The following is a 20,383-nucleotide window of genomic DNA, read 5'->3' on the forward strand; positions in this document are numbered from 1 at the left end:
TCTGCACCCAAAGATGCTTCTCTCCAAGAAATCCCGTTCCTTCTCCAACGGGTATGTTCATGCTGCTTAAGAACACAGTGAAGGTGCGGTGTCTGATTTTTTTTCTTGTTGCAGGTGGCTTGTTGTTGATGGGAACCACCAGGCTTGTGGTTGCTGTGACTCAACATGTGGTCCTGGTGTTGGAAATGCTGTTCCCTATTGGGGGTAGGTAGCTACTTTAAGGTTGCTTTTGACACTTCCAAGTGCCTCTACTTCTAACTTGGGTATTTGCTTTTTCTAGGTGTTCAGTGGGAAGGGCAATGCCTCACCCGGGTCCTGTAATGGTTAAAGAGCCATTGCAGACTTTGTGTAGCTGGACTTCAGTAAATGAGAACCTATTATTGGCTTTCAATAAATGCAAGACCCTATTGTTTCTGCTTTCTTTTCCCTAGTTTAACCAGCTGATTTGTGTGCTGTAGCTGTGGGGGAAACTGGTAGTCATGTTATCGTCCCTCTTTCTAGAAGGAAAAGCCTCCTTCTCAGTAGGGTTAACTAGTCCTTTTTAAAAAGTGACCTACTGTGAACTTGGTTGAAGCTCAGTTTAAAGAATTAAGTGGACTCTGTTGCCTATGATGCTATAAATTGTTCTGCTAATCAGAGTCTCCTCGCCAGCCAAGATTTGGAACACCCACTTCCCCTGAAGCACCGCAGATATTTTGTATGCATCTTATGTTGTGAACTACAGGTGCATCTCAAATTAGAATATCATGGAAGTTATTTTTGGTAATTTAATTCAGAAAACGAAACTTAAAGTCTAGATTTGTTCTGCGCACTGAAATACTTCAAGAGGTTTATTTTAATTTTATGGTTACAGGACTTACAGTTTTGGAAAATGCACGTAAAATTCAGAATCAAAATTGGAATATTCTATTTTGAGCTTGATTAATTGGAGTAAAACACTGGGTATCTCCTGGGCTGGTTTAGAAAACATGCAACCATTAAATAATGGACTCCGCTTGTCCAGAAGGCGATCAACCCCTCCACAAGGAGGGTAAGCCACGGAAGGTCATTGCTGAAAGGGCTGGGCTGTTCAGGAGTGCTGTAATTTCAAAATTATATTCATGGAAAGTTGAAGGAAAAAGTGTGGTAGGAAAATGTCCACAAGCAGCAGGGATGACCACAGCCAGCCTTGGGAGGATGGTACAGTCGGGAAAGAAGATTCAAGACACTTGGGGGAGCTCAACAAGGGGTGGACTGACACCAGAGTCGGCACATCAAGAGCTTCTCACTCGTGCTCAGATCGTCTTAGGGGGGAAAAAAGGGCTCCAGCTGTCACATCTCAGAATCAAGCCACTCTTGAACCAGAAAAAAATGTCATTAGTGCATTTCCACTAGGGTCAAGGAGAAAGACACTGGACTGTTGCTCAGTGATCCAAAGTCTCATTTCTCGATTGAATGAAAGTGAATTTATTCTCTTTCATTTGGAAATCAAGGTCTGGAGGAAGACTAGAACGGCACAGAATCCAAAGTCCAGTTTAAAGTTTCTGAAGCGAGTGATGATTCGTGATGTTGGCTGGTGTTGGACCATTGTTATTTATCAAGTCCAAAGTCATGCAGCCATCTACCAGGAGATTTTGTAGCGCTCTTATGCTTCCATCTGCTGGAGAGCTTTTATGGTAGGTACTGATTTCATTTTGCAGCAGGACGTAAGCACCTGGCCAACAGTGCCAAAAACCACTTCCAAGTGGTTTTCTGACCATGACTATTATTGTGCTTGATTGGCCAGCCAAGTCACCTGACCTGAAACCTCACAGGAGAATCTATGGGGTATTGTGAAGAGGAAGATAAGTAACATCTGACAAACAATACAGAGGAGCTGAAGGCTGCTATCATAGCAACCTGGGCTTCAGTTACACCTCAGCAGTGCCACAGGCTGATCGCCTTCATGCCACGCCACATTAAAGCAGTAATTTGTGCAAAAGGAGCACCCAACCAAGTATTGGGATGCATAATCTATAACCTGCTTTGGAGATCTTGAACATTTTATATTTGTAAATCTGTTTTTGATTGATCTTTGAAGGCAAATATTCACATTTTTGTAATACTGATTTTATTTTATGTGTTACCTAAGCTGTAAGTCATAACCATCAGAATTAAAATGAAAAACTCTTGAAATATTTCAGTTTGTGTGCGATGAATCTAGAATATAAGAAAGTTTGCTTTGTTGAATTAAATTACCCAAAAAAAGAACTTTTCCATGATATTTTAATCTTTTGAGACGCACATGTAATTGCTTTCTAGATGTTTGCTACATTCAAATGAATAGTTTTAGTTCTCCTTGCATCACCAAATAGAATTTATCATTTTAAATGTGTTTTTCCCAATATACCTTGACAGTCCATCACACATCACAAATCCATCACTTGCTCAGCAATGGGGAGCCACCAGCTGTTTGGGAATTGCCATGACTGAAGGAAAACTCACAATGAACAGAGGTTACAAAAAGGGGAAGTTATTAATGTTTTAGGCCCATTTATCGTACCTGAACAATTACAGGTGACTTCTGAGCTTGCTTAGCCCTTGCCATTTTGCAAGGCTACTTTACTTTCAATATTTTTTCTTTCTACTCACATACTCAGTCTTATTTGAGTGAATCACTGCTGCATCAAATTTTATTTAGGTATAAAAGGATGTTACCATTAAAACCATAGTGACTACATTAAAATCCAAACTAAAAATTATTAATGATTACTTGTGATTATTAAATAATTTTTTATGAATGCTTCTTTAGATGCCATTAACTATCTATACTGGAAAACTATTAAACGTTTTTAATAAATAGTGGGAGTAAAATGAAGATTAAAATTCAGATCCATTATGAAGCTTTCGGTTGGTTAGTGATACCTTGACTGTTCTCACCGGTGATGAGTAACCCTACAAGCCTAGAGGAGAATTAAAGTTAATCAATTAAGCTGAAAGGGAGGAGCCACCTTAATTCAAAGCTCTACTAAGCAGCAAAAGCCACCAATGATGGGTATTGGAGACAGCCAAAGTCTGTTAGGAATGGGTTTCTTTGCAAGGTGCTAGTGTTGGTTGTGATTGTGGCTTTTGACCTGAAGAATGCATGGGGAAGTTTGAGACACAGTCAGTCCAAGCATCATGAAGCCACAATCAGCTTCCCAGAGGTCCTGTTCTTTCTTCTTCTCAAGGGTTCTTGAATCCTTTCCAAAAGGTTTCTCAGGTTCAGAGTTTTGACTCCAGAAAATTTGCAGGCGCTAAGAGCCTCTTGGTTCTCAAGAGAAGAAATATTGCAGGGTCCAGTCAAGCCTTTTCCTAGATCTTAAGTTTGCTCGTGAGCACTTGTGGTCCGAGAGTTGGGTGTCACGTGATGGGTTAGTATCCTTTTGGTAATTGCTTTTGTTGTCACTGACTAACTATCCAGTGATCCCATACTATCTCCTAAATGGTATGTAGATTAAATTTTGCATGGATCATAGCATGTTGAAAAGTTATGCTAAAAGTCCCGTATGGTCCATTTCAGATTTGGGCACAAGTCAGCCTGGACCTATAGGGCATCTATAGCTAATTTTGCCCACATCCTTTGTGCTCTAGGGTAGATTGTTTTAGATCTACCAACGTTTAACTATGGTTGTTAAACCCCAATGTGTGCTGTGGCAACGGGTTGACTACTTCGATAAAGGGGCTGTTGACTTGCTATGCACACTTAAACCGGTTATAAAAAAAATGCAATTATTAAAACTTGTATAAACCGTTTGGCATTACCTTTTTTTAAATGCTGCAAAATTGCAGAGTTCATCATGGGAAGACGTGTCTGGCAAACTACGTGGTCTTTTCCTCTCCAAGTATGGTAGGATTACTTTTTAAATGTGGTGATTCCTATGGTGACGGCCAGTTTAGTGACCAGTACATGTAGCATACGTACATGCTGTTGCGAAGGAGACAATAGGGTGGTAGCTTGTCTCAAAAAGCGTATAATGCCTTAGCGCACATTGGGACGCACACCCGGGTCATGGGCAACTTGATGCTGAAGTTGGTGTTCATTTGAGCTGCCTTTAACTACAATTGCCCTGATACTTTCGGGTAAGGTCGGGTGACTTGAATGCTATAAGGACGACATTGAGGTCTTTGTCACCACTCTATCAGAGGCGTTTGTGGAATGGCCAAGCTACAGCTTCCCGCTCCCGCTCTGCCTCGAACCCAGAAACAAGATACCGTTCCAGCTGGATACCCTTAGTTTACAGGGGGAGACAGTCCTCTGTACGTGCGACGTTGAATGAATCGGACTTCTCGTTCCCAATCTGCTTTGTGTTTTGGACCTCATCCCTGTGGTGTCTCTTGCAGTCATCATAACTGTACTGTGAAGGCACCTTGCTTCCTACCCCTGAGGCTGTCCCAAATCCTGTTTCCCTTCTCCAACGGTTATGTTCATGCTGCTCTAATAGCACGTGAAGGTCTGTGGTCGATTATTTCTTGTTGGCAGGTGGCTTGCTGCTGATGGGAACCCTCCGACTTTGTTTGCTGTGACTCACTGTTGTCCTGGTTTGGAAATGCGGCTGCCGATTGGGGGGTAGGTAGCTACTTTAGGTTGCCTTTTGACACTTCATGTGCTCTACTTAACCTTGGTATTTGCTTTTTCTAGTGTTTCAGTGGGAAGGCAATGCCATCACTCTCCTGTATTGGTTAAAGAGAGCGAAGACTTTAGCTGGACTTCATAATGAACCTATTGCTGGCTTTCATAAATGCAAGACCTATGGTGTTCTGCTTTTCTCCTTGTTTAACAGTTGATTTGTCTGGGCGGGGGGAAACTGTAGTCATAATACGGTCCCTCTTTCAGAAGGCAGCTCCTTCTCAGTAGGAATTGTTAACTATCCGTTAACGCGACCTACGGTGAACTGGTTTAAAGCTCATTTTAAGATTAGTAGACGCTGGTGCCCATGATGCAAAATTGTTCGCGATAATCCAGAGTCTCCACCCAGATTTGACACCCAGTTCCCTCAGCACTGAGCGCTTTTTTTTTTTTTGTAGCATCTTATGGTGTAGCTACAGGTGCATCGCAATTGAGAATATCATGGATTTTTGGTAATTTAGAAACAAACACAAACTTAAAGTCTAGATTGTCTGCACGCTGACATATTCAAAGGTTGCTTTTTAATTCTGATGGTTCATGACTTTCAGACGATATTTGACATTTAAATTGGTATCAAATTGGAGTATTCCATGTTGAGCTTGTTTTAATCGAGTAACACTGGGAATCTCCTGTGCTAGTTTAGAACATGCAACGCACAATATGGGACTGCTTGGTCCAGAAAGGTGCTCACACCCTCCACAAGGAGGGTAAACCACAGAAGGTCACTGCTGTATCAAAATATATTCATGGAAAGTTGACAAGGAAAAAATGTGGTAGGAAAAGGTCCAAAAGCATTGGAGCATTGTGCCAATGTTTGTTAGAATGGGCTTCTTGCAAGGTTGTTGTGACTGTGGGATCATACCTGAAGAATATATGGGAAACTGAGACAGTCAAAGTCCAAGCACCATGAAGCTGCAATCAGCTCCATCTTCCAGAGGGCCTGTTCTTTCTTCTTGGTATTTGAATCCTTTCCAAAAAACTTCTCAATTTCAGAGTTTTGACTCCAGAAAATTTGCTCAAGAACCTCTAGGTTCTCAACAGAAGCAGCTGATGCAGGGTCCAGTCAAGCCTTTGGACTGGAGGTTTCCCATCGTTCCAGAGGTGCAAAGCATTGGCGGTGAACTTCCAGTTGAGGCAACCTGTGACTCCCAGTAGTGTGGCTGCGGGTTTTTGTAGAGGTAAAGGATTGTTTAGCAATGCGTCAACTGATCTAGCCATAGCGGTTTGTCTATGGGAGGCTGGTCTGTTGTCAGTGCGGACCTCTGCCTCTGGAAGGGGTCTTCATCTTTGTACATATGAACGACATGACTGCCAATATTGTGGTCTTGATGGTAAGAACTGTTGAGTCCTGACTGAATTTAACACACGCAAACAAAAACAATAGGGTTTCGTTATAGGACGTCAATAGTTACTTGTATGTTTAACATACCCAGAACTTTCTTGGTTTCCATTTTTAAAAAATGAGCTTCTTTGAGGAACCAAAAGTACTTCTATGGCATGACTGCTAAACACACCACTTTGAACATTTTATTTAAGAGTGTTAGTTGATGTGAACCCACTTAGGTAACAACTTCCATCTCTTACAGATGACTCAGGAATGAGGTTGTTCTACACCTTTGCTCTTATCTTACACTCCCGTGGCATTTGATGGCATACACTTCCGATTAACCCAGGCCAAGGGTGCACTTGTTGGTGTTCAATGCCCACTATCAAAGGTAACATGACCAACAGATGTGACTCAGCCAATGTTTCTCTGTGGTTGTTGCAACTGTGAAGATTGTTTATTTGGTACCTCCTTGAACCAGCAGGTTCTTTAATGTGAGCAGTAATGCCTTCAAGCCAACTTGTGTCCCCCTATGCCTCAGCGGAGGTTGGCAAGGACTTCTTGCTGTTTTTTCCTGAACTCATGACGGTTTTGAGCATTTTTAGACCTTAAATAGTAAAAACATTTCACAATATATAATTGCGTTAGCAAATGCAACTTTCTGTATTTTTGGATCAATTGTAAATGCAGGCACATGTCATGTTGAAATATATAAATGAAATGTCACATATCCTGGCATTTCCAAAAATGTATATTGTTTATGTGCTCTGAAGGACATACTACCTTTTTTTGAAGAGATGGCGTTGTGTGTGCCTCGCTTGGTCTTAGCTGTGTTCCAGGTTTCTTGAGTGGCTGCTTATTGGGCTGCTATTTATCTGAAATAAAAAAAAGTAAGCTTGCTGTTTATGCAAATAAACTGCAGTATTAACATTATTGCGATGGTCACTGATATTAGTAGTAATTTATAGGAAAAAAATAACACAATACTACAAAGCACATTTATTGTCAGTGATATTTACAGCTACTTGATACCTTTCTTTTTTTTTTTACCTCAGACGCTTGCAAACACCAATGACGGATATAAATACATTAGTAAATATTTACACCAGAGCAGATATTGATGAACAGAAGCTTAGTTACATTCTTTGGAAACACAAGCATGCTTTGTATGAAGGCCATATATAATATATATAGTTATAAACATATATGGCTATATTCAGGAACTGAGAATAGCAGTAAAGTACACAGTAAAGTTTGTCTAATCATTCTTACTGACATTAAGCCAGCAACATTATAACTTCATATTACTTTTTATATTGTATTGCTATCGTTCATAGAACATAAAAAACAAACATCTGGCGTGGTGAAACATTGAGATGATGTAAAATGAAACTTCATAATGTTTTCACCTGATTATACATTTAGTCAGGAATAATAGTCTGGAAAAGTCTAACTAGTAAAATGTGTACAAGTTATATGAAAAACTAATACAAGTAGATTAGTAATAAAAAAAAAAGACTTACTCATCTCTGTTTATCTCTGCTAGGGTAAAGCCAGCTGGCTTCCTCTTCTTTTGGGTGAATTATGAGCTTAACAGTAACATTTAAAAATGCGTAGTACAGTCCTCGCTGCTTTGTTTGCTTCTGTGAGGGTGGTTTACTGCCGCGAGCTTCAAGATTATATAATGAAGGGACGCGCTTGGCGGGTGGGCATGGTCGCATTAGATATAATGAAGGGAGACGCGAAAGACGGACATCGCGTTGTTTTTTCATATGGATTACTTTATCACAGGAATGTTTTTGGTAGCACGTGCTTAGTTAAAAGTTTAGTTTTAGATTAGTTAAAAGTAGACATGGTCAAGCTTTCTATAGATATCTCTCATGTCTCTGTTTGTTGAGTATTCACTCAGTATCAAGGTCATTTTTAATGACGCATGTCTGATAAAGTAATCAATGCAGACCAAGGCTTGCAGACGCAGCGAACTCTGTTTATCCTTTATTTTATAAAAGCACAAAGTTCATTGTTGTTATTATGTGGGGATACAAATAAAAGTAGACCCTTTACAGATTCGATTGATGTATTGCTCTTATCTGTTCGATCAAAACTGAAAGTGTAATTTAAGTTCTTTTCGGAGTTATCAGGAGAAAATGCCTCAACACACGTATACGCGGGCATCGACTTGGTCTAGGGGGTTTTGGGGGCCTGGAGAAGTTTTGACATCCCCTGACTTTTGTGCTTTTTTTTTTCAGTTGCTTATAAATAGATACATGGCTAAAGTCTAATAACACTGTTATGCGTGGTTATTAAAAAACTAAAATTACGGTAAATAGCAAAAGTATATACATGATTAGTGTTTTTGAGGAAAACAACGTGTATGCAGTGAAGTTAGTAAAAACTTAAATTTTGAAGTCACTGAAAATAAGGTCAAACAAAACACATACAAACATTTCGTTCCACGGGCCTGTCAAACCTGGAGCTTGTAGCCTAGAATTTTGCTTTCAAAATTATGTGAAAATCATCTTTGTTACTCACTCCACTTGTTTACTCACTCATAGAAAACAATAGATTGATTAAAATTTTCTAAGACCTTTTGTTTTGCAAAAGGGCATATGCGAGTAGGCTGTCAACTATCATGAATATTTGTGTGATTCACACCTGAGAAGACAAAGATAATGAGCTGCATAATGAGCCTTTCAGTCAGGTATGTGACTGAGAGGGAAGAGTTACAAGAAAGAATGTGAGGACAAAATAAATGTATATATTTTTATGTTTGTAGTTTATTTAGAATATATTTAATTTATTCCCTCAAAATAACTGGAGATTCACTTGCGAGTGCAGTTAGAACAGTTTATTAGGAACAATCAAGCTGACTTTCAAAGCTGAATTGTTTAGCATCATTACTTCCAGTCACACAATCCTTCAGAGATCATTCTAATATTATGATTTGTTATTTAAAAAACATTTATTATTATTAATTTTGAAAAGAGATGATTTTTTATTAATTGAAAGAACAGCAACGTTTCTAACCTGATTATTGTATTTATCATCACTATGTGTGCTAAGTTAAGTTATTTTATAAGTTAACTTATAAAATAAGTTATATATACTGACTCCCCGCTTTTAAATGGTATACTGTATATTGTTACACTTGGAGTAAGACTGGAGTAATGATGCTGAAAATTAGCTTTGATCACAGGAATAAATTATATTTTAAAATATATTCAAATAGAAACCAGTTATTTTAAGGACTGTAAAAATATGAACTAATGAAGCAGAGCCAGGATTTACAAGCTTGTTTTGACCTCTTCGGATTGAGAGTTTTTTGAAGCTGCTGCCACCGACCTCGATGAGCTCTCAGAGATTGTAACATCATACATCAGTTTTTCTGTCTGTGAAGACATTGCATTCCTACCAGGACTCATCTAACTTACAACAATGACAAAACCATCGTTCACTGCAAAACTCAGACAGCTCCCGTCAGGCAAAGAAGATGCTAACAGGAATGGGGACATGTTGTATTGTATAAACAGGCCAAATACACACTGGAAAAGGAGATCAAAGTGGCAAAGAGTAATTATTCTGAAGAAAATAAGGACACAGTTCACTTCCATCGACTCCGCATCAGTGTGGAAAAGTCTGAAGGAGATCACCAACTACAAGACACCATCCCCCAACAACTGTGCAAAAACAACAACTAGCACAACATCAGAATTAAAAAAACAGAAAGACAAAAAAAACAGACACACAGAAAAACACATCCACCAAAAATACACATCCACCACCCGTATGATCAGCACTGGAGCTCCTCAGGTGCTGCGTTCCTCTGACCCACTAGTGCTCTTCTCCATGTACACAACCGACTTGCACATATCTAATCAGCACTTCTGTCCTCAGGGCTGCAAGCTCCTGAAATTCTTACCCCTGTCAGACGACACCACACTCATCTGCCTGTCAAGCTCCTGATTGCAGGACGACACCACACTCATCTGGCCTCATCCAGGATGGTGACGAGTTGCTTACAGACAGGAGCTTAAAGAGTGTCTGTAGACTGCCAGTATCAACAACCTGTTGCTTCAACACGCTCAAAACAGTTTGGAGATTGATAGTGGACTTAAAACCCCCATCCTCCCCCCACTCACCATCATGGACACAGTCAGCACTGCGACCTGCAGTGGAGACATTCAGGTTCCTGGGGTAACCACAATCTCTCAGTGAACCCTAATTGGGACATTCACATTGACTCCATTGTGGAAAAAAGCCCAGCAAAGGTTTGTATTTCCTTCGCCAGCTGAGGAAGGTTAACCTGCCACAGGAGCTGGCTGACACAGTTCTACACCGCCATCATTGAATCCATCCTCTGCACTTCTATAATCTGACCTCAGAAAACTACAGAGAGTAGTCTGGACTGCTGAGCGAATCATTGAAAGTGAAATTCGTGAAATTTGCCAAGTATGGGACACCCATTACTCAGAATTGGTGCTCTGCATGTAACCCATTCAAGTGCGCACACACAGCACCCCGTGAGAAGTGAACACACCATGAAACAAACAAACCTGAGCAAAAGCGTGGGCAAGCTATTCCGGTGGCCCGGGTTACCGTGCTCAAGGGCCACTTCAGCCCATGGGTATTGATGGTGAGAGAGAGAGCGCTGTTCATTCCTCCCTCCCCTCACCGACAACTCCTGCCATCACCGAGACTCGAACCTGTTACCTTGTGGTTTACAGGTCCAAAATTCTCTAACCAGTTAGGCCACAGCTGCCCCCATTGATACAAACCTTCACCTTCTATTATTTAAGGACTGTACCCAGTACAGAGTGAGCAAAAGGGCTTGGCAAAATCACTCTGGAACCCTCACATCCAGCACATTTCCTCTTTGAACTGTTGCCATCTGCGTTGACACTACCGAGCTCTGAGCACAAGAATGACCAGACACAGGAAACAGTTTTTTTCTTCCCCCATGCAAATCCATCTCATGGAAATACCTGTGGACACACAGAAACACTAGTTATACACTCATTATCCACGTATTTATCTAAACACACATACCTAGGTTAATTTAAGTCTGCACTTAATATTCCTGTACAGACAAAAAGTGGGTATTTTAATATACCTGCACATACAATTTGTCAATTTGTAAACTGTTATTCCTTACTCACTTGTTTGACTTTATTTTATTTTTTATTCTTTAACATAGTTTGTGTTCGTGTCGCTGTCATTCTGTTGCACTGCGGCATGCTTCTGTCATGAAAAAAAAGTCATCGTATGTGTAAACATACAGTCCCGGTCAATAAAGCTGGCACAGCAAAAAAAATCGTGCAGTGTGTCTTGTGGGCTTTACACAGCACAGTGGCCCTATTAATATCATACTCTGAGTTTAGTATGATTGACGTCTGGATCCATTCTGTTGCATTAATAATTTTACTTAAAGACAGTCACGACGATGATTTCCACTTAAAACTCAAAGATCCACAAGGAAGTTTGTCTTTTAAAACAAAATCCCGTAAGTCATCCACTACGTACACAGGCCATCAATCAAAACAAGTCTGGTGAAGCAAAAACCTGCGGGGTTTGATAAGAACCCAACTTATTAAAGGCATTGTAACTTCCGAAGTTTTTTCAATAATGTTTGCTTCCCTTCAGTACAAAAAAAAGTGGTCTATCTTCAAACACAGGACCAGAATTATGCAGGATCAATCACTCTTTAACAGCAAGTGTTATTATGAACTATGGGATATTTTTGGCCAGAAGCCACAGTTTAAAGTAGAAAAACCTCTTGATGGATTCAAACAAACTGCTTTTTACCATTCATGAGACCGTAATTGATATGAATGATCTTGTGGTATTACTGTGTTGATGTTTTATCAGCTGTTTGGGCTTGCCATTCTGATGCCACCCCATTCAGTGCATGTTTGATCCATGGTTGATGTGAAGTATAATTTTTTTTCCGAGAGGATGTGGGGGAGGAGAGAGGAGAAGAAAACAAATTTGTTCCAATACGAAACTAAAACCTTAAAGAGTCAGAGTATTAATGAATTATTCCCTATTTATTTGAGCTGAACTTATGTGCTTTTTAAGCTATGTTAACTGTCTATCATAAAAAAACTGTCGCAAGTTTAATTGGAAAATTGTCAATACGAGTGGTAGATGACGAAATTCAGATCCATCCATACCAAATCCTATTAGCTGTGCTAGTGTACACTTCTAGCATCCTGGCAATATCGGACTGTCCTGCAAAATTTCAGCTCAATACTACTCAAACCCCCCCACCTCAACAACATCGAAGCACACCTAATTACAGGTCTTCAGGGATCACTTAACAATTAAAAGGCAGGTTTGTTTGATTAGGGTTAGAGCTAAAACTTTGCAGGACAGTGCGCTAGCCATGAACACAAGGCTTGGGCACCCTGGCCTCTAGCAGCGTTATCATTTGCTACTACACATAAAACTATAACAAGTCCATACTGTAATCAGAGGTAATCTATTAAGCTGAAAGGGGAGGAGATACCTAAATTCAACGCTGTACGTAATGGCAAAGACAAGCACTAGATAGGTATTTGTGTTAGCGGTTTGTCAGGATGGGCCCTTCTGAAATGGTGTGTGTAGGGTTGGTTGGTGAGTGTAGTGTTTTGACCTGAAGAATGCTATGCGGGAATTTTGAAACCACAGTCAAAAATCAAGCCGCATGAAGCCACAGTCAGATCCAGCTTCCAGCGGTCCATTGATATTTATTTGCTCAAGGGTTTTTGAAACCCTTTTGCAAAAAAGACTTCACATTTTCAGCGTCTGGACTCACGCGTGATTTGAGTCCAAGAGCCTCTTGGTTTCTCAAGAGAAAACGCACTGTTTGCAGGGTCAGGTCCAAGCCTATGGACTGGAGGTTGCCCATCGTACCAGAGTTGCAAAGGGAAGTTGGCTGTGGGTATTTTGAAGTTTAGGCGAACCTGTGACTCCCAGTAGTGTGGCTGTTCAGTGCAGTGAGAAACCAGGTTTCTGTGGAGGTTAAGGGATGAGGTTTGTTTAGCAATGGTCAGCTGATCCAGCCATATGGTTTGTTTCTGGGAGGCTGTCCTGTTGTTGGTGAGGACTTCTGTCTCGTGGGGTGCTCCTCTTTGAATAGAAACTACAGGACTGCCATAGTGTTGGCTGATGGTAAGAAACTTTTTACTGGGAGATAATTGTAGCACCAAAAAAGGTATTACTTGATAGTGTTAAACACTTTCACAGTACCTTTCAATATCCGTATGCGTTGGAACTTTAAAACTGCTCACTAAAGAAGCTTCCTTTGTGAATCAAATAATCGGAAACCTTTTAAGAGTACTTATTGAGAACAACTTCAGCGTAACAACTTTCAGTCTGGTACAGATGACTGAGAATGAGCTTGTCTACACCGTTTCTTACTTCCTACACTACTGTGGCATTTGCTGGCACTCCGTATTACCCCGGTGCCCTTGAGGGTGCACGTTATTGTTTGTGTATCAATGTGTCCACTATCAAAGGTAAGTGATAACTGATGTGACTTGTTTCCAGCGACTTTCTTGGTGGTGTTGAACATGGGAAGGTGTTATTGTATCTGTGGTATCGCTTGTGACCTGCAGATACTTGGAATCCTGAGCAGTAATGCCGATGACCGCGGGCCCAGCTTGGTTACTTATTGTCCTCTATACAAAGGTCGCGAGGCCATACTTGCTGTTCACCCTGAACGAAGCATGATGGGTATTGTGCAGGTTCTCCTTGTACACCTCTAAGCCATGGGATGTGGCGTGTGTCCTAACAACTGTTCTTCCTCTTGCAGGATGGAGCTGGTTCCTAGTCAGAGGCCTGCGAAATGGGTTACTTCCGGGCGTGACATTATTAAATATTGAAGGCATCCTGTGGAATGGTGGTACAAAACAACGTCCACGTTGCGCGTGTGCTTTGTGGACGGCTGTGTGGCCACCCACGTACCTGATGTGGAAATGCTCTTCCGAGATACTCCTTCATCTGAGCAAATCATGGGAGTCAAGTCTCTGATTCCTATAGTTTATTTATTTCTTGAACATGCTGCCTGACCACTTTTGGTCCACCTGAAATTGGCGTGCGTTCAAATGTAAGGAATTGCACTAGAGGTGTTCAGAATCCCTGTCCCTCGACGCTCCCAACATATTCCACACTACCCGTTCCCTTAATGTTATGAGGTTTTTAAATAATGGTCTTCCTAAAAGCTTAGATGGGTTTTGTTGACTGAGTTCTCGCAAAGTACCAGTGATTACCGAGTCATCTTTTGTTGATTCCTGGAGCAACATTTTACAATTAACCAATCAGAATTGAGGGATAACTTCAGGAAAGTGTTAAGCGTATGATCTGGGTTGGTGGCTTCTACACCCTTGTTAATCCGCTATATTTTCACACTGAATTAGGGTAAGGTCTAGTGGACTTTTAAAGCTGACTCTACTGGGTTTTTTTCTTTCCTCCTCCAGGGTGCCTTGTGAGATGCCAGGCTCACAGCGTCCAGACTCCGCTTCATGCCTGCGAACCCAGGAATGACAAGATTCTTTTTCCAGCTGGAGACCTTCAGGTTTCAGGGTGGAGACAGTCCTTCTGTACGTGCTATGTGGCATGAATTTGCCTTCTCTTCCCATCTGCTTTGGTTTTGTGAACCCTCGTCACCTGTGGTGTCTCTTGCAGATCTACAATAACTGTACTGTGAAGGCCACACCCTTGCTTCTGGCACCCAGTGAGGGATGCTCTCTACAAATCTGTTCCTTTGCCAACGGGTATGTTCATGCTGCTTAAGAACACTGAAGGTGGCGGTGTCTGATTTTTTTTTTTCTTCTCTGTGCAGGTGGCTTGCTGCTGATGGGAACCACCAGGCTTCGTGGTTGCTGTAGACTCAGACATGTGGTCCTGATGGTGGAAACGCTATGCGTGGGGATCCTATTGGGGGTAGGCTAGCTACTTAAGGTTGCTTTTGACACTTTGGTCATGTGCTCTACTCAACTTGGGTGTCTGCGCTTGTTCTAGGTGTTCAACTGGGAAGGCAATGCCTCAATCAGCGTCCTTGTAATGGTTCAAGAACGACAGAAACTTTAGCTGGTGTTCATAAATGGGGAAAGCGAGGCAACCTGTTCTTGCTTCTGGTTGTGTATTATTTTAACGAATTTTGAATGTGCTGTAGCTGTGGGGAAAATGGTAGGCATGCTATACTACGGATTTTTCCTTTCTAGAAGGAAAAGGCTCCCTTTGTTGCTCAGTAGGAAGTTAACTTAACCTTTAAAGAGACCTGTGAATTTGGTTTTAACAATACAGTGGAGTCTGTTGCCCTATGATGCTATTAAATTTTCTGCCAATTGGAGTCTGTGCCCTAAGTTCCACTTGAACACCCACTTCCCTGAAGCACTGCAGAAATTTTGTATGCATCTTATGTTGTGAACTTACTGCTTGTCTATATTGGTTAAATCAAATGAGTTTTTCTCCTTGCGCACTCACCAAATAAACTTTTCAGTTTTAAATTAGTTCCCCAATGTTTCCTTGATAGTCTTCTGACCAGGGTGGGGACCTGCTGGTAAATACATGGTTTGTAGTTGGGTATGTTAGAACACTCTCTGTTTTTGACTTATCATCATTCCACATTTCCCTATTTGGTTTTTTTTTTTTTTTTTGTTCCCAATAGGTTTTTGGTTTTCACTGCACTAATTTCAGGAAAGTGGCATGCCATCTTAAGTTCAGTTTAAAAAAAAAAAAATCTAAAATATTGTCTCAGAAAAAATGAGTAATTGGTTACTTACAAAAATGTTAATGATTACATTTGAATATTTACTCACATATAAATTTAATTGAGTTTTTTCCTAAATTGCACTGACTACTCTGAGAAATACCGGCCCTATATTTCCACGATGCGGGAAAACCAGATTTGGTTTGTAGAATCCAGTCATTTAAACTGAATTCCTGTAGCCTAACGACTGACCGGGAATATGCCACATTTTGGACGAATAAATTCAAAAAGTAGGTCAGTAACACTTGGAATCAAACGTGATATCTGACTAGTGGCCTGTGAATAATTAAGCTGCCGAAAAATAATTTGCTATGTTGTAAACCATGGTAACCACAATTTTAAAAAATTTATTTACAAATTTGATTTCTTTAAAATTACATACAAATTTCCATTTGCAAAAAAAAAAAAAAAAACCTTGGTTACTGTACTTCTACAATACCCTAATAAAAGCATGATTAGTTTTTGTAAGGGAAAAACATGACTCATGTTCAGTATTAGATTTATCTATGAAGATATTGTAAGTGATGTACTAATTTTGACATGTAGTCAAATTAAGAAAGTATAGTTTTTGTTAAATCTTGAGTATTTAAAGTCATGAGGAGAGATAGATATCAGGCAAATAAAGAGAACTGGCAAAGAAAAATGTAAGTGAAGGTGCAGTTCCGGAGAGAGCACTTTTTAATTATTGTACATGGGTGCCCCAACCTAAAGATTTAAATTCATTTTTATGTAGGTACCGGGAATCCATACAAAAAAAATATGGCGTGACATTGTTTAAGTTTTACAAAGAATTTTTGTTTGACATAGAGTTTGTGAGATTTCCAAAATCTGAATGATTTTTTCCCAGTCCAGGCCCATCGTGGAAATTACATGGCGGCATGGCGCATGCATTTTCATTACTAATGACATAGGCGTCACCTGAAGCCTGCTGTGTTTTTCAGCCTCAATATATGAGTACATGAACACATAAATCATAATCTCTAGAACTGCTCTGAGTCACTTCATGAGCATTTGACTGACTTTGAGAAAACCTATTCGTCATATCATATAAAAAGATACAGCAATAAATACTGCCCACTGCGCTCCCTGGGTGTTTCACAGTGGTGTGTGTGTTTTCACGAGCCAGTGTGGTGTGCACTCGTTGGATGTGTTAATGCAGAGCACAAAATTCTGAAGTAATGGGTCCCCATACTCACATCACTTGTGCACAGTGTGTTTTTTTTAGGTCTCTTCACTATTTTCAATGTTTCAAAAAGACACAATGTTTCAGGAGTTCAGTACACAGAATAGGACATGTGCCTTCATTACAGCTACACATATTTGCTGAGTTGGCATGTATATGCTTTTATGTTATTATATTTTTGTGAGATTAACATTGTCCCCCCCAAACCATTGTTTAGGAAATTGCATTGTTTCCATGAAGATGTAGCAAGGATTTGGTTTTCAAAAACAGGATCAGTAAACAATTTCTCTATGATTTTTACAAATGCAGTGATTCTCAGATCGATCTCAAAGTAAAGGGCAGTACTGAAAGGTTTGATATTTGTGGTGGATGTGTTCACATTTGATCATCTTAAGATCTCAAGGTGACTGACGATTGTGAAAGTCTGGCAGTGTTGAGCTCGTACTGTGCAAGGTTTTAACCCCTGCATGCTGTAAATGTTTTTGAAAATGATTACACAAGTAGGAAAATAAAACCATTAATTAGAAATTTAGAAAAGTACTCATCAAAGTAATCAAAGTAATCATTTACATTACGGGAATAAAGGATTGAAAAGAAAAGTTTACACTACTATTACGGTTAAATAGGGTAACTTGTAATCTGGACACCTATTACTTTCCAAAGGAACCTTACCAACACTGGTTGTGGCTGTATGTGCATGTCACTTTCAAAGGGGTTTTTTGTTAGGTTCACTAGTTTCACCGTGTGCGAGATCCAACAAGCCATTAAATTTTGGGATAAGTTGTCAGCTTTAGAAGGAGGAACTCTTGTCTTGGCAGGGTTTTTTTTTGTGTGCATTACGTTGGGGGGTGGGGGGTTTGAATGTAACACAAACATCCCCACGAAAGGTGGGAGAGCTGGGTACTATGCATTTCTTAGTTATTGGACTTTAAATTCTTACTCCCAGTTAAAGTTAGGTAACATTCTGTACTACTAGCATCTCCAAATGTATTTTAAGCGCCAATATGCTTTATTTTAGACCAGGGTGGAGACTTGTAGGCACATGCATGAGTTTGAATAAGAATGACAAATGAAGCGCACTCCTAGTTTTCAACCTGTAAGCATCAACCTTGGTAAACCTTTCCAACTTTCAGAGTTCTCCACCTTTCATTTGGGTTATTTGTAGGTCTTATGCAGTTTTTAATATGGATGGAAAGATGCATCTACTTTAAAGTTTTCAGCTTAATGTTTAGAGTGCCAAACTTGCAGAACCTGTACTGATGTCTAACTGGTTGTGTCCCAGTAGCAGCAGCAGATCAGTTATAGTTCCTGAAAATAATTGATTGACTAACAATGAACCTTAATATATTTAATCGAAGATGAGCTTTTTAAATTCTGTTGGTGTTATTCATGCAGGCATCTCAGGCATTTTGTTTCATGTTTCAGTGTGTCAATATCTGAGTGTTGTTTAGGACACCATTTTAATGCTTCACAACATAACGACTTAATTTCCATTAAACAGACACCGGCTCATTAATAAAAGACAGACACAACTCTTTTAGGGTGGTTTTTAATTTCATTTTTTGTATGCAAAATTGAGTTGAAACAAGTTTTGTTGTGTAAGTCATGAGGACATAAATGGAATGGAATGCCCAGCCTCAGGCTTTGAGCTCATTTTTTTTCCTTTTTCACATCCTTTTTCCCATGTTCACCTCCTTGACCGTGTCCGTGGCCCCTGTCCATGTCCCTGACCTTGTCCTTTCCCTTTCCCTTTGCCTTGGCCCTTTCCATGCTTCTACAAGTAGAAGTAAAATCAGACTTGCGGTCTATTCATTGGAATATGTTATGCAATACAGTAAGTGCATTATTTTTTATTTTTTCACCATTAGAGATAGTTTTTACCTTTCCACCTTCATCTCCTGAGCTCTGTGAGACAGACAATATGACAATATGATTATCATACAACGGAAGAACTACTAACTGTAACTATTTGTGTAAAATTGTAATTGATGTGTAGAAATGTACAGAGTGTTATACCTCGGAGCCAGAACCAGAATCTCCGCACTCCTGCTAATACACAATATGATCAGTGTATCATTTATTAAAACCAGCCTTTAATGTATTTGTATAATTGATATGCATATGTATATTTAAGCAGAATTATAAATATCTAACCTGTTTTTGTGCTGCAGGAGAAATTTGGAAAACAAATATAAGCATAAATAATTGTTCCTGATAGCATTTAATCAAAATAACTGTGAAAGCTTAATAAAAAAAATAATAAAATGTCTTCTGATGCCACAAACAGAAAGACGTCAGTATATCAGAAATATCACTTACGTGGATCACTCATGTCGAGATTTTCAGATATTCAACACGTCCGTAACACTAAACAATGAAAAAGACCTGTAAGCAAGATTCTCTTTGCATGCATGTTCATGTTATATTTATTTTGATGTTTCATAAGATAAAAATCCTTGCGAAAGAATTTTCTAAATGGACAAAGAGTGAATTCAGTAACTGAATCAATCTGTTTTGCTATTTGTCATCAAATGCTCACATGAACCATGCATTTGACAAGTATCTGTCGCGCTAATAAATGAGGAATATCTTACCTCTTGGTCTCGTCTTGCTCTCCTGTGTGGAAATGCTGTTTTCTTGCTTGTAATTTTATACTTTAGATCCGCCCTCAGGTGACACATATACCTGCTCATCCGCACCCAAGGGTGGATAAACAAGTCTGTGGGCTTCACATTAAAACATTAGACCTAAGAACCGTGAGTTAGCTAAAGAATATTTTAGACATCCACTGTATTTGCTGTATTGTGTGTCTTACTGTAAATGATCAGTATTTGTCTGATTCATGTATTTGATTGGCTGATGCACTGAATACTGAATAAAAAATTGTGCAAGTTCCTCAAAAATTAAAAAAGACACAATCCATGAGACGATTGATCAGTGCATGTTAAAAACTGAGTTTCAACATAAATGTTCTGACTATGCTGTAAAATGATGTAGTTGTTTTTTTTTTCATGGCGATAGGAATGTTATCATCCCATTGATGCAGTCCGGATGGAGGAACGCCCAAAACATTTTGGCAGGTACACAGAAACAGACAGTTGAAGGAATCATAATTATGGCCTGTGTTTTCCACTTCACTTCTCAACCAGAAAGTCTACAAAAGTCTGTAAGATCTTGTGAGATGTCAACCCAGTTCAGCCAAACAGTCTGTTTTAATGAGAAATTTGAGAAGATGCATGCAAAACATTTTTTTGAGAAGATGCAGGCAAAAAAACATAACTATATATATAAAATTTTATTTTTTTTTTGGGTCCACTGAGTGCTTTAAATTGCTCATAAATTTGCCAAATTTGAGTTTTGATTTGAGTATCTGAAATACTAAGACAACAAATGTCTGTTATAGTGCCAAAGAGAAATCACAAATAAATGAAATAGTGATTAAATGGGAGACTGTTGTGTCTCAAACTGGAAAAACAAAAAATAGGCCTTTTGTTTCTA

The 20,383-nt window shown here is 39.6% G+C and overlaps 1 long non-coding RNA gene and 1 pseudogene across 1 annotated transcript; one reads left to right on the forward strand and one right to left on the reverse strand.

Annotated features, from left to right (window-relative positions):
* Positions 1–13: 13 nt before the first annotated feature.
* On the forward strand, positions 14–13,569 carry LOC109063467 (annotated as a pseudogene).
* A 4,848-nt stretch (positions 13,570–18,417) lies between these two features.
* Positions 18,418–19,331, reverse strand: LOC122142408. The gene is made up of 5 exons (XR_006158583.1): positions 19,205–19,331; positions 19,040–19,050; positions 18,902–18,931; positions 18,767–18,790; positions 18,418–18,659 (listed from the first exon to the last, which is right to left on the reverse strand). It is a non-coding gene; the product is annotated as an uncharacterized LOC122142408 (long non-coding RNA).
* Positions 19,332–20,383: the final 1,052 nt, after the last annotated feature.

The sequence above is a fragment of the Cyprinus carpio genome, chromosome B25 (genome assembly GCF_018340385.1).
Source record: "Cyprinus carpio isolate SPL01 chromosome B25, ASM1834038v1, whole genome shotgun sequence".
Taxonomy (NCBI): Eukaryota; Metazoa; Chordata; class Actinopteri; order Cypriniformes; family Cyprinidae; genus Cyprinus; species Cyprinus carpio.